This window comes from Silurus aristotelis (genome assembly GCF_946808225.1).
Source record: "Silurus aristotelis genome assembly, chromosome: 28".
Lineage (NCBI taxonomy): Eukaryota > Metazoa > Chordata > Actinopteri > Siluriformes > Siluridae > Silurus > Silurus aristotelis.
Window position 1 is genome coordinate 10,506,629 of NC_139601.1, and position 12,354 is coordinate 10,518,982.

A 12,354-nucleotide genomic window follows, 5' to 3' on the forward strand; every position below is an offset into this window, starting at 1 on the left:
CATGTTTGGCTCTGCCACAGTCACAATTTAACACTTCCGTAGCATCGCACTGAAGTGTTCAATCATGCGCTGCTCAAAAACATTAAGGGGAACATTTAAGCATCAGAGTACAACATGAAGCCAATTAAACTTCAGGCATATAAAGCAGTCCAAATAGGAAGCATAAGTGATTTTGAATCAGTTTTACCTGCTTTGATGCAAATAAAGTGGCAAATTCCTGACCGATTTGCCTTTAGATTCCCGTCCTCATCACTGCTTATAGCATTAGGTAGGTTAAACAGGTAGTCCAGCTCAACCAGTATGGAACAGCCATACGTGCTATTACAAGGAGGTCTGATGTGGCTGACATAGGCAACTTTTGTGAAGAGAAACATTGCCAGATTAAAAAAAAAAAAAAAAAAGACCTCCAGAAGGTTGCTGGCATGTATATTTCAGAGCAAACAGTCAGTGATGGTCTGGGGGGTGGTGGGGGGTCCTCCTTAGAGGGTCACATAGACCTCCATGTGCAAGCAAACAGTACCCTTACTGCTGTTCGGTACTGGCATGAATTTCTCAGAACCAGTCAGACTGATGCAATGTGCCACAGGTGCATAATAACACTTATCCTCATGTGGCCAAAGTGTGCAGGAAGTTTCTGGATAACAAAAGTACTGATGCCACTGACTGTCATCAACCTCTAGGATGATATCCACTGGATCACACGACGTACCACCACAAACTGTGCTGTAGTTCCCCCAGAACACTGTCTGCCATCTCAACAGAAGCATGAACCAGACATTGTCAAGAGTACATACAGGTACATGCTGGCCGTACACACTACTAACTTCATGCAATTTAGATCAGCCTTTAATAATTTTTTTATTTTTTTTTTTACTTTGATTTTCATTGTGGTTTTGAATCTTTCCTTCAATAGGGTGATGATTTTGGTTTACATTGACTATTGTCAAATGGTTCTGTTCTACAAGAAATTACACTGCATATAAGCAAAGTTTTTTTTACTTAAATGTTGAAATATTGAATATTCAAGTAAAAAAAAAAAACTAACTTGTTACAATATGTATTACAACTAGTTTGTTGCTTAAAGCCTCTGTATAAACCATAGCCTTCACCACAGACAGCAGAACAGTCTCAGGACCCCTCCCTTCAAGAGCTAGCAAAGATGATCTGCTATGGATGGCCAGATTTCCCCCTGGGCTGATGGAGCTATTTCTCTGTGGTATTATTCCTGCAAACCCTTAAAGGCAGGGGATGAGTGTGTATGACCCTGCATTCACACCTAGGGGAAAAAAATCTCTCATGCTCCAGGTCTCTTGTGGATGTGAAGTGACTTCTACTGTTCAACACAGAAACTTTCCCTTTTTTTTGCCTGAAAAAACAAGATATAACCAAATAATACATAAATTGCTGTCTTGTGAATTTTTATACTATATTTAAAATGAATGAATAGATGAAAGCAGCGCTATAATTCTCTGCAGGGCAAACACCCTTGATGGAGGTTAGGAGATATTAAACAACCTGTCTTTCACAACTTTTTCAAAAATAAGACTTAAATGGAGCCTGTCATTTGCATTTATTGCTTTACTGCGTCATAAATAGTTTACATAAATTTAAGGAAATCTTAATTCAAATGTCTCTCCACCCTGTTGCTGAGTTCGAGTTTATGTTTCGTGAACTTCGGGGAAACTCGTGCACTTCTTCCACTTTGCTCCATTCTAGTGCAAATTCAGCCAAATGAATGCGTGTATAAGAAGGACGCTTGAACAGCATTGTGGTTAATTGAGGAAGGGGAAAGAGAAAGAGAGCGCGAGCATGTCAAACCTGGCCTTACTAGACCTAACAAAAGCTGTGGATCATGAGTGTTCGTGAAGGACACACATATAAAGTTCCATCAACAGTGCTGTGTTTCCACCTCAAACACACTGTAGCTTTGTTGCAGCTTTGGTGCAGGAGAAGAGCAGCAGGCTGCAGTGTATGAGTTCACTTAGTATAAGTCTGCCTGCACACATTCTGGAGCCGCACACAGATTATGTGAAGAAGGATCGCCTACGTGGCAGCTGGGTAGAGGGGCTAGGACTCGGGGGGAGGGAGAGGGGGAGAGAGAGAGAGAGAGAGAGAGAGAGAGAGAGAGGTGGGGGGGGGGGGGACAAAAAGCAGAAAGCATAGGACTGAAGAAAATGTGCATAAGAGCTGAATAAGCTACAGAAGAAATGTCCGCAACGACTGAATCATTGCATCTCCATGAACTAGTGGTCAAATAGAACAACAAACAGTGTAACACATTACTAAGCAAGAAATCCCTTGGGTTTTTTTTGTGGGCATGTAGCAACTGCTACTGTTATTGCTTGTGGGTGTGCCGTGTCCAGCCTTCTCATCACGAATGAAAGAAAAGAGGAACGTTACACTGCTAAATTAGCTTCACACGCACCAGAGTCACAGACTAAACCTTCTGCTACATCATTCCAAGATCATCTTCATATGTTGCTATGAATTTTGAGTAAGACGTCTCGTGCATTTTTGAATACTAAATAGAAGTAGGAACTAAATTCTGACGGTAAAATTGAAGAAACGATCATCAATTGAACGATTAGAACCAACTGCTGCTTTACAGCCTCATGCCAAACTTGACTAGTTTTAAGAACTTTCTTTCGGCTTGTCGCCACAACGGATCATCCGCATGTTTGATTTGGCACAAGTTTTTACGCTGGATGCCCTTCCTAACGCAACCCTCCCCATTTATCCGGGCTTGGGACCGGCACTAAGGCTTGTGCAAACCTAATGGCTGGGGTTGGTTCCCTGACTGGGGATCGAACCCGGGCCGCAGCGTTGAAAGCGCCACATCCTAACCACTAGACCACCAGGGACCCTTACGCATAGTATTAAAAACATTGAATTCAAATGACAACTGTGCTGATGCTGAAATCTCGCTCTCTGCGCTACTGTGAAGGTAAGGTGAAATGTCATCAGCTAGAGCTAGTATTTTTGAAAATCAAAGTTTAAACAAATACGACTCTCTACGCAAGTGTTTCCTTGAAAAGCACACGTGTAGCCTAGAACCCGAATGCTACTGCCAGAGAACTGATGTACCAGATGACTGACAGGCAATACAGGTGATTTTTGTCTCACTGTTTTAAATTTAAGTAGTCCACCTCTTTTTGATTTCAGAAAACAAATATACTTTTTTTTCTGATTAAAAAAGTAGTGTGGGAGATGAGAAAAAGCATAGGATTGCACTTAAATCCAAGTAAGCAAAAAAACATGTTTTCATCTAGAGGTTTCAACATGTTTTCATCTAGAGGTCTTTTTCAAGTTGGAAAAGAATATGTAAACTGTTATGTCCATGAACAAATTATACAGAAAGATTTAACATCACACGTTAAGAGAGAAGTTCCTAGTACTTGTGTGCGAGAGAGAAACTGCCCTACTAGTGTTTCTCAGTCAAGTAATCAGATGTAGCAGATGGTGCAGAAGTAAATGTAGCTTGTAGAAGCAAACATACACTCATTTGACTTTATATTACACAACCTTGAAACAAACACATGCCAGTCACATGCCATGCACAGCTAGACAAAATCACTCGCCACTAATAAACCACTACAAAGCTCAATAAAAGGTAGGCTCTTTACATCTCTGAGAATGTTCCACCTAAATAACTGAACATTTCTCCTAGTTTTAACTGCTTTTTTGGACTTTCAATACATTTCAGTAAGTGCTATATAGTTGACAAATGTACATTTTATAAAATGTGAGAAATGTTAATATAGACTGAAAAGTTTCATTTGGCTATGCAACTGTCCAATCTGTGAACACTAAAAACTGAAACTGGACAATCTGGTGCAAGTTAATGCAAAAAGCAGCTGTCTTGCAGAACGAGCTCATTTTCCCCCAAAGGAACCGGACAACTTTTAAAACCCGGTTAAATCACCTCCTGATCTGCCCTAAAAAACACAAAATGTGCAACATGTTTTGTTAATGTCAAACTCCCATTCATCACAAGTGCAATACGCTGCCTAATGTGAAATTAAATGAGTCCGACGTCATGCAGAGGAGGCAGCTTCATCATGACTCAGCATTTTACTAAACAAAGCAACACAGAGGTCACCAGCTCATTCTGTGGACAATATACATGTTTAATACATGACACGATCACAGTTTGTTGCAATGCAATCTGCAGCTTGAATGAGGTAGAGCCTTTAAATAAGCCACAGCTCATACCTGCAGCCAGTGCAGTGAAGGACTGAGTGCAAACAGAAGGAATGCTGAAGAGCTGCCCTTTGGGGGGGGGGGGGGGGGGGGGGTGTTTATCCGTACATGACCCCACAGGTACATCTGCCATGATACTAACAAAACTGAATTGCAGTCTAAGAGTCAGGGGGTTTTTAGTTTTCTGTAGTAGAGGAAATATTTAATTAAGTTAGGGGACATAAGCGGTTTTGCGGTGAGAATGCACCATTTTATTTCAAGGTCTACTTTTTGTGTCACAATGTATTTAGCAGTCATCTAGATTCATGTTAAAGGGAAATAATTGTATTTCACAGAGGTTTTAAATCGATTCTGTAGCTCCACAAATGACTAACACATTTAAACAAATTAAAAAAAATGAAATTGTTAAAGACAATTGAACAGTTTCACGCAAATCGCTCCACGATCACTTAGTCACCATGCACTATAACAGAGCAAAGAGCAATAGTGTCTGACTGGTGTGTTCCCACCTCCCAGCTCAGAATCCACCACGACCATGACCAGGTCAGAGCATGGTAGCCAACCTTACAGGAATTATATTGAAATCTAGCTTGCGGTACATGAATAAAAAAAAAGTTTGTAATGTAGCACATAGTGCTTGGACTCTTGAGGGAAAAAAAAATAAAAAAAAGTTATATTATATATATATATCTTCATTTCAGCTAAATTGTTCTGTCCTCACATTGCACCTAAATATGTTGCTCAATCCTGGCTAGCATTTCTATTTTCATCAACCACATGGTGCAAAAAGGGGGTTTTCATTTCAGCTTTGAACCAAAGTTTTTCCTTTGTTTCGTAAGTGTCCCCAAACATACAGCGGACCAGTCTTCTGGCCTTGGGCCCCAACTCCCAAGTTTGAATGAGGATTCTTTACATATAATTTGTAAATATACATTGGGCTTTAATATACATTTTGCAGGTATTTTAGGTTCAGATTTTGGGTGAGATGCTTTTACACATTAAGCTCTCATGCATAAAAAAAGAAGGACCTGTCAAAGAGTGTACTTGTCTCAGTTGGTCAACTACATGTGAAGAATTTTAGGTAAACCATCGCTTTATGCTTGAATGCAAGTTTTCATGTAAGAGACTGATTAACTGAAATATGCACATACAATGAACGAAGTTGGCGAGTGTGAACATGATAACTACCCCAAGGCATGCTAACTTAACGGTTAAGCTAATCAGAAAGAAGTGTTATGGCACATATGTCAAACACAAAGATGCAGCCTTGTTTTTTTCTTATTCTTCTGACCAAAATAAATAATACCAAAATGACTTGAAATACACAACTGCTCAGCTTTGCAGGACCTATTGTATTGTGAAAAGCTGAGCAGTTGTGTATTTCAAGTCATTTTTAAATGGTCACACAGCACAATGTTGAAGCAATGATGTGAGAGGAATCAACACCAATGGGTCATAAAGACGTAAGAATGACAGATGACTGACACTAAGCAACAACACAGAGGGTTAGAAAGGGAGAGAACTCCAGCTGTTCTGGGCCAGTGGTTTCTGCGGTCCAAGTTATGAGGCAACTTTTCACAGAACCCAGGATTCAGAGCACACACAGAACAACCATCCATAGGTAGTTACAATCACAAAACAGAATTATTGTTCATGAACACAGTTCATTGAGTCATGCACAAATTAAAGCACTTTTATGCAAAGAAGAAGCTATTTGGGAACATGATACAGAAATTTTGCCGTTTTTTTCTTCCAAAGCACCTTTAAAATGGACTGAGGCAAAGTGTAAATAGTTGCGTTTTGGGGTTTAATGGTACACAGAATTACGGTTTGGTACGTACCTCGGTTTTAAATCATAGTTTGGTTCAATTTCTGTACAGTTAGTGGGAAGAAATGCGAAACAAAATTTCTTGTCGGGTTTTTTTTAACGCAGTTTAATATTATTATTATTATTATTATTTACATTTGTGAACAACAGTTTACATTTACCAAATTTTTAATGAAATACCTGATTGGTTTAAAATATTTATTATACAAAACAATTATCAATAAAATTTATTGCAATACACTTATATTGATTCAGCTGAGTAATCGATTCAATTGTAACAAATGTAATTAAATAAATAGAAAGATTTGATACTTTAAAATTGTTATACCCCATTTGGGTAATAGAGATGTGAATAGAAGTGTGTTTTACATTTAATATTACATTTTCAAAAGATAAAGTTTTACTTAACTGTTTTACTTACTTCAGCATACTTTAACACATCAATTCTTTCCATCCGTCATTCATTCATTCACTTCCTAGATGTGAAATTGGCAGGATTTTCTCTTTTGGCAGGAAATTCTTGAAGCTGTACATAAAATGCTAAAGAATCCATAGCGCTAGTTTTAGCCGCTATCCACTTCCTGGTTAGCGGATAATGCTAGCACTAGGCATTCATAACGTTTTCATGCATGCGCAAAACAAATCTTATTTCCGGTACGGAGTGAGGAGCCACAGTGACCCCGTGCTATTTAGTTCATTGTTTTTATACCCCTGGCATTGTTGTGTATGTTTAATAGTATTAAAAAAAATTAAAAACACGCACTTAAAGTGCAAGGTGGCGACTAAAACTTGCTGTTCGCTGCTTAATACAGTCCTAAGGAAGAGAGATTTTAACCATGTTCGGCACATAAAAAGGATTGCATTCGGTACACGCGTGTACAGAACCGAAAGCCCTGTATCTGGAAACAATTGCTGCTGTGTCCTCGAAAAAAAAAAAAGGGAGGATGGACCATCCGGCTTGTTAGCAGTATTTAGTTCAAAAGCCTGCATTTTGGATGGTATGGGTGTGTTGGATGGTATGGTATAGTAGTGTCTATAGAACGGGCAGCTTGCACATCTGGAAAGGCACCATCAATGCTGAAAGCTATACACAGGCATTTAAGCAACATATGTGTCCATATATGCAACTACTTTTTCAGGAAAGGCTAAACCACATACTACATCTACGAGTGATGAACTGGCCTACCTGCAGTCCAGACCTTTCACTAATTAAAAACATCTGATGCATCAAGAAAACAGGCGTAGAAAGACTATTGCTGAAAAAAAGGAGCGGCTATGTAGTGCTGAACATGGCCCCGTCTTTGATATGTGCTACAAAACTACCAAATTCAACTAAAAATAATAATAAAAAAAAAAATTACATTTGTACATTTTATTTATCGTCTTATAAAGCCTGTATAGGGATACATCATGGATTTAGTGCACCCTCTATTAAAATCAAAGTGAATAACAAATTGTTTGCAGTAAACAGCATGGCTTACATATCATAAGGCTTACTTTTACAAGAAGCATTCTCACCATGTCAATGACAGGGACTTGATCCAATGGGGCATCATCCCCAAGCAGATCCACTTCCTAAGAATAGCCTTGCAGCTTCAGAATGCCTGTGATCCTCTCACAAGAGTCCTGCTGTATCAGTCATCTTGTGCATGTTTGCAACCAGCTGGTTGTTTGGGCTGCATTGCTTAAGAGATCTAACTCTAAATCAGGGTCTAAACCTGCAAGCCACATGTACTGTGTAAGTATCATCATCATCATCAGTGCACAGTCAGTGCAGATGTCGTCTGAGGCAGTGAGCACATAGCTGGTGCCAGTCTTTGGTTTCCAGGAGATTCAGAGACTGGCTGCATGAGTGTGGAGGTAATATGCTATGTGGAGGGAATACCAACTCCAAGCCTAGAGCTGCAGATTATAAGAAATCCGACTTGTTAAATTAAACCTAAAACAGTGCACTGTATGAGATAAAAAACGCTCAACCATGCTTGCTACAGAGAATGTGGAACACCTGGAGCAGGCAGCATGTGGGGAAACCTGACCCAAAAGGAAAAATGAAGGGGTCAATAAAGAGCAACTTGACACCGTAATTTCCGGACTATAAAGCACACCCATATATAAGCCGCACCCACTGAATTTTACAAAGATTTTTATCTTTAACATAAATTAAACGCACCAATGTATAAGCCGCAGGTGTCTACACTGAAACTAATGAACTTTACACAGGCTTTAACGAAAGACAGTGTCTGTTACACGGTATAACGGGTGAAATATGTTGTGGCTCCTTTAAGAGCAGAGGGGCATTTTGGGAATAGCCTTTTTACGGTATTACTGCATGTGTGCAAGACCGGGGAATAGGTCCTTATTATTTTCTGATGCTCAGTTCTAAGTTTCTTTGATTAACCCGTAACGCTGTTGCCAAGAAAAATAAAAAAGCACAAGTTTTGGAAACCTGTCTGTGCTTATATGATTTCTGTTGCAACTGGAGTTAGTGAGTGAGCGGCAGGTCAAACGTCAGAGGAACTTCATCCATATTTATGATGTGGTTTGGTCTGTTTCAGTGGGAGCGCGTCTGATTTAATATAAAGAGTTTCCTTGGTTCACCTGAACCAGTTCCGCAATTTCATTGGTCTAATGTTATGGACCTCAGTTTTTTGGCTTTGAAGTATGTGAAACCAGGTAAAAGCCAGGAAAAATCCATAAATTAGCCGCTTCGTTTAAGCCGTGGGGTTCAAAGCGTGGGAAAAAAGTAGCGGCTTATAGTCCGAAAAATACGGTAAGCTACAGTGCTGCATGTCAGAAACGAGTTCACATCATGGTATACTGTGAAGAAATAACATTGGACTGTGTTAACATCACAGTCACAAGTCCACTGATCAGATAAATGGCTGAAAATTTTTATTTCTCTTAAAGAAAATTCAAGCATTAAAGGCTCATTTGTCACATGTGCAAAAACAGGACATCTGTCCGAGTATAAGAAGTTAATGAAATGCCGTTAAGTTCTCCAGCATTGATGTGGAAAAAATGCAACATGACAAAGAAGAAATATGTGAGGAATTAGCACTCGGAGTACAGACCCTCGGGAAAAGACAGAGGAGTGTTAATTACTGAGCAACAACACAGACAAAGTTAGGGAGGGAGGGCAAACCTAAAGCTAGTGTACTGCTTCACTTGAATAGCATTTGAAATGTACGGTAATAAAAATACACTTACCAAGCAGAAGAGATGAGAAGAGACCATTGAGAGCTTTGAAGGACAGGAAAGTGGTGGCACCAATATGTTCACGTGGTCCAAGTTGCATGAAGCAGGACGAAGACACAAAGATGCCAGCAATACGTACTGCAACTTTGCTAATTGTGACTTTGCTGGATGGTCTTGGCACGTATATGTACATGCATGTGGTGATTAGGAACGAGGTAGAACAACCTTAATGGTTGTAATATTAAAGAATCAAACTTTTGTGCAGCTCTAGTGAAGACAATGTAGTGTGAGGTTTGGGAAAATATCTGGAGAAGTCTGAGAGAGGGATCAGGAAAGCCTGAGAGAAGTATGGGAGAAAATCTGTAAGCAGGACTGTAGGCTTGTGAGAGAAAAATCTTGTTCTGCGAGACTCTGGCTGACCTGGGCCTTTGTTGGGAGGCGGTGGGAAGCGCTGCCTCGGCCACATGTTCTGAATGCTAAGCAGCACTGCTATTGTGTAAGGAGCACAGCAGCAGCCGCATGGACTAGCCGTCGCTCTGGTAACCAGTAGAAATACCTTGCCTTATGCAAGCGCGCGCACACACACACACACACACACACACACACACACACACACACACACTGCTCCCCTAATCGTCATCAGAGTAACACATGGTCTCAGTCTTCAAAGCACAAGAGGGCAGGAAGCAAAGACATCCCATCCCAGAGGAATGCAAAACAGCCATGCATCTATCCAAGATTTAATTATATAATTAATTCCGCAAAAATACTTTGAATTAGCATGTACAGGGGCTTTTCCCATCAGCGTGCATGTGCAATGCAGAAATCAACAAAAGGAACTTGACACGCTTGTAAGATAATCTGAGATTTGCGATAAGTAGGTGTAATTCGTGCAGCGTATCAGTTCATCCCAAAGGTGTTCAATAAAGTTTGAGGTCACGAAATGTTCATGGTACAGCAAACAAAGACCTTCTAAATACTTGCGTGCTTCCAGCTTTGGGGATGAAACACAGACCGGTGCGAATGCCTGGTTTCCGTGTCACTTAAACCATATAGTGTACATCAAAGCCCATCAAAGTTACATCTTCAGTCAGTCTTTCCAGGTTTCTAAATTGTTTTTTCCAATGCCCACATGAACAAGGTAGAGGTCTGAGTTAATGTCTTGACCGTACCAAAAACACCACAATGTTCACAGTTTAAAAAAACCACTGCCTCTCTAAAATCCTGTCACTGCAGCCTCAAAACAAGCAGGAAAAAAGAAAGTGTGCTTCTGGAAAGGATCATAATGAAACTATTGCTCAATCACTTCACCCAGAGAGTTGGCCACAACTAAGCATAATCATGTACTGGTAATAATTTATATAGACCTCTATAGACAGCAACAGCTCTGTTCACTGAATGGTAGAAACTACTAGTTTAACATCCCTGATCTGTTGATGTGCTTGAATGGATGAAAGCTGTCCAACATGCGGTCATATGGTTGTGTACCAGCCAGCATCAGAAACTTGAGACATCAGAAAAGGGCTGGAACTTATGCAGGGAAAAATGTGTTGCATTATTAATACAACGGTTGATAAGTATCCCAAACGAAACTATGTTTAACTGTGATCCGCCTTAATTGGCCTCAAATGAAGCTATTTTCGGGTGTGGCTCTTTAAAATAGAGATAAAACCCCTCTTGTAGTGAAAGATGGACATTACTTTATTTAATAACCAAGTGCCAATAACCAAACTAATCCACATTCATGCAGCAGACTTCAATAAGAAAAGTCTATTCAAAAATTCATCAAAACTGGGTCAAACATTACCCCTGAAGGTGCACGAAGTAAGACTAATAAAAACCCACACTAAATAGTTGCTATAAATTCACCGTTAAAATTATACGCCATCATGTTCAGAGATTAATAAATGACTATTGTACAGAATCAGGTCAATACTTTCTTGAAAATCTGGATCTGCATTGGATTTTAATAGACACATTTTGAGGTTGGATCCTTGTGTCTTGTAATTGTGTGCAAGTGTGTCATTTAACTGACACAACCCAGATTTGCATGTTAACCCTCAACACAAGTCTGAAAGAAGAAGCTGGCAGAGATTGATCTTAACATGAGATTGTAAGTATCAAACCAGGATCCGATACCGTCTGGATTAAGAATACTCTGAAAAAAGAAAAAATGTGGGACGGGTATATACAAACCAACGTAATGGTGAAGGAGCAGAACGGCAGGGAGCATCTCACGGTCACAGCTCCAGGGTTTGATCGTGTCTAAAAATTATTTTCCTCCTTACAGTATTCTTCCAGCTCCCAAAAACTCTAGTGGTGGGTGTATTGCCTACACTAGCATGCCCCTTGTTGTGAATGAGTGTGACTGGCATTCTGTTCAGTGTTCCCACCTCACACCCAGCGTGTCTGGGCTCCACCTGGAATGCTGGACAAAGGAACGAATACAAAAACAGGGTCGGCTACTGTATGCTGTTTTGGCCACAACAACAAACCCCCTCATTTCCGTTTTGTAGTACGTGATGGGGACATGGCGCGAACACAAACCTTTTATTCACATTCAAGGTGGCTTTGCTGTACCATACTCCCTGGAAAATGCTAATAATTTGCATCTCATCTCACATACAGTGAATCACAAGGCACGTCCGCGGGATGACCGAAACGTGACGAGGCACGTGAAAAGACCGGACCGCAATCCGTCCGACTTCACGCGCACGTAAGTCGCGTAGCGCCGGGGTCACGTGACCGCCGGTCTCTAATGGCGCTGGGAGCTGCGACACCTGCGCCAGAAGCGGGAGGGAGAGTCCGCAAAACCCCTTTGTTTATAATTAAATAGTATTTCAGCTCAATCACTTAATATACATGGCTTAAAATACAATAAAACTACTAGGAAAAAAAAAAAATGTAGCGGCATTTGGCTACTAGTGTGTACATTGAGGCGTTTTTGTTGAGCTACACACACACACACACACACACACACACACACACACACACACAAAGCCGGAGTTGTCAAATTCCTCGAACAAAAGCGCCAGGCGAACATAGCAAACCGGCCCATCAATGCACACACACACAGCCCGTAAAGCATCTGACACACACGTGAAATGTGCCAAACACAAATTCCTGACGCC

General features: G+C 40.4%; 1 protein-coding gene across 5 annotated transcripts in view; it reads right to left on the reverse strand.

Moving 5' to 3' along the window:
- The window catches only part of eif4g3a (eukaryotic translation initiation factor 4 gamma, 3a), a 59,100-nt gene that overhangs the window by 45,564 nt on the left and 1,182 nt on the right, over positions 1–12,354 (reverse strand). The window contains exon 1 of one of the 5 annotated variants that reach the window (XM_083533900.1): positions 7,547–7,606. The exons of the other annotated variants lie outside the window; for them this stretch is intronic. The gene's annotated coding sequence lies outside the window, so the exon portion shown is untranslated. Of the gene's footprint in view, positions 1–7,546; positions 7,607–12,354 lie in introns of those variants that run through there. 5 annotated transcript variants of the gene reach the window in all.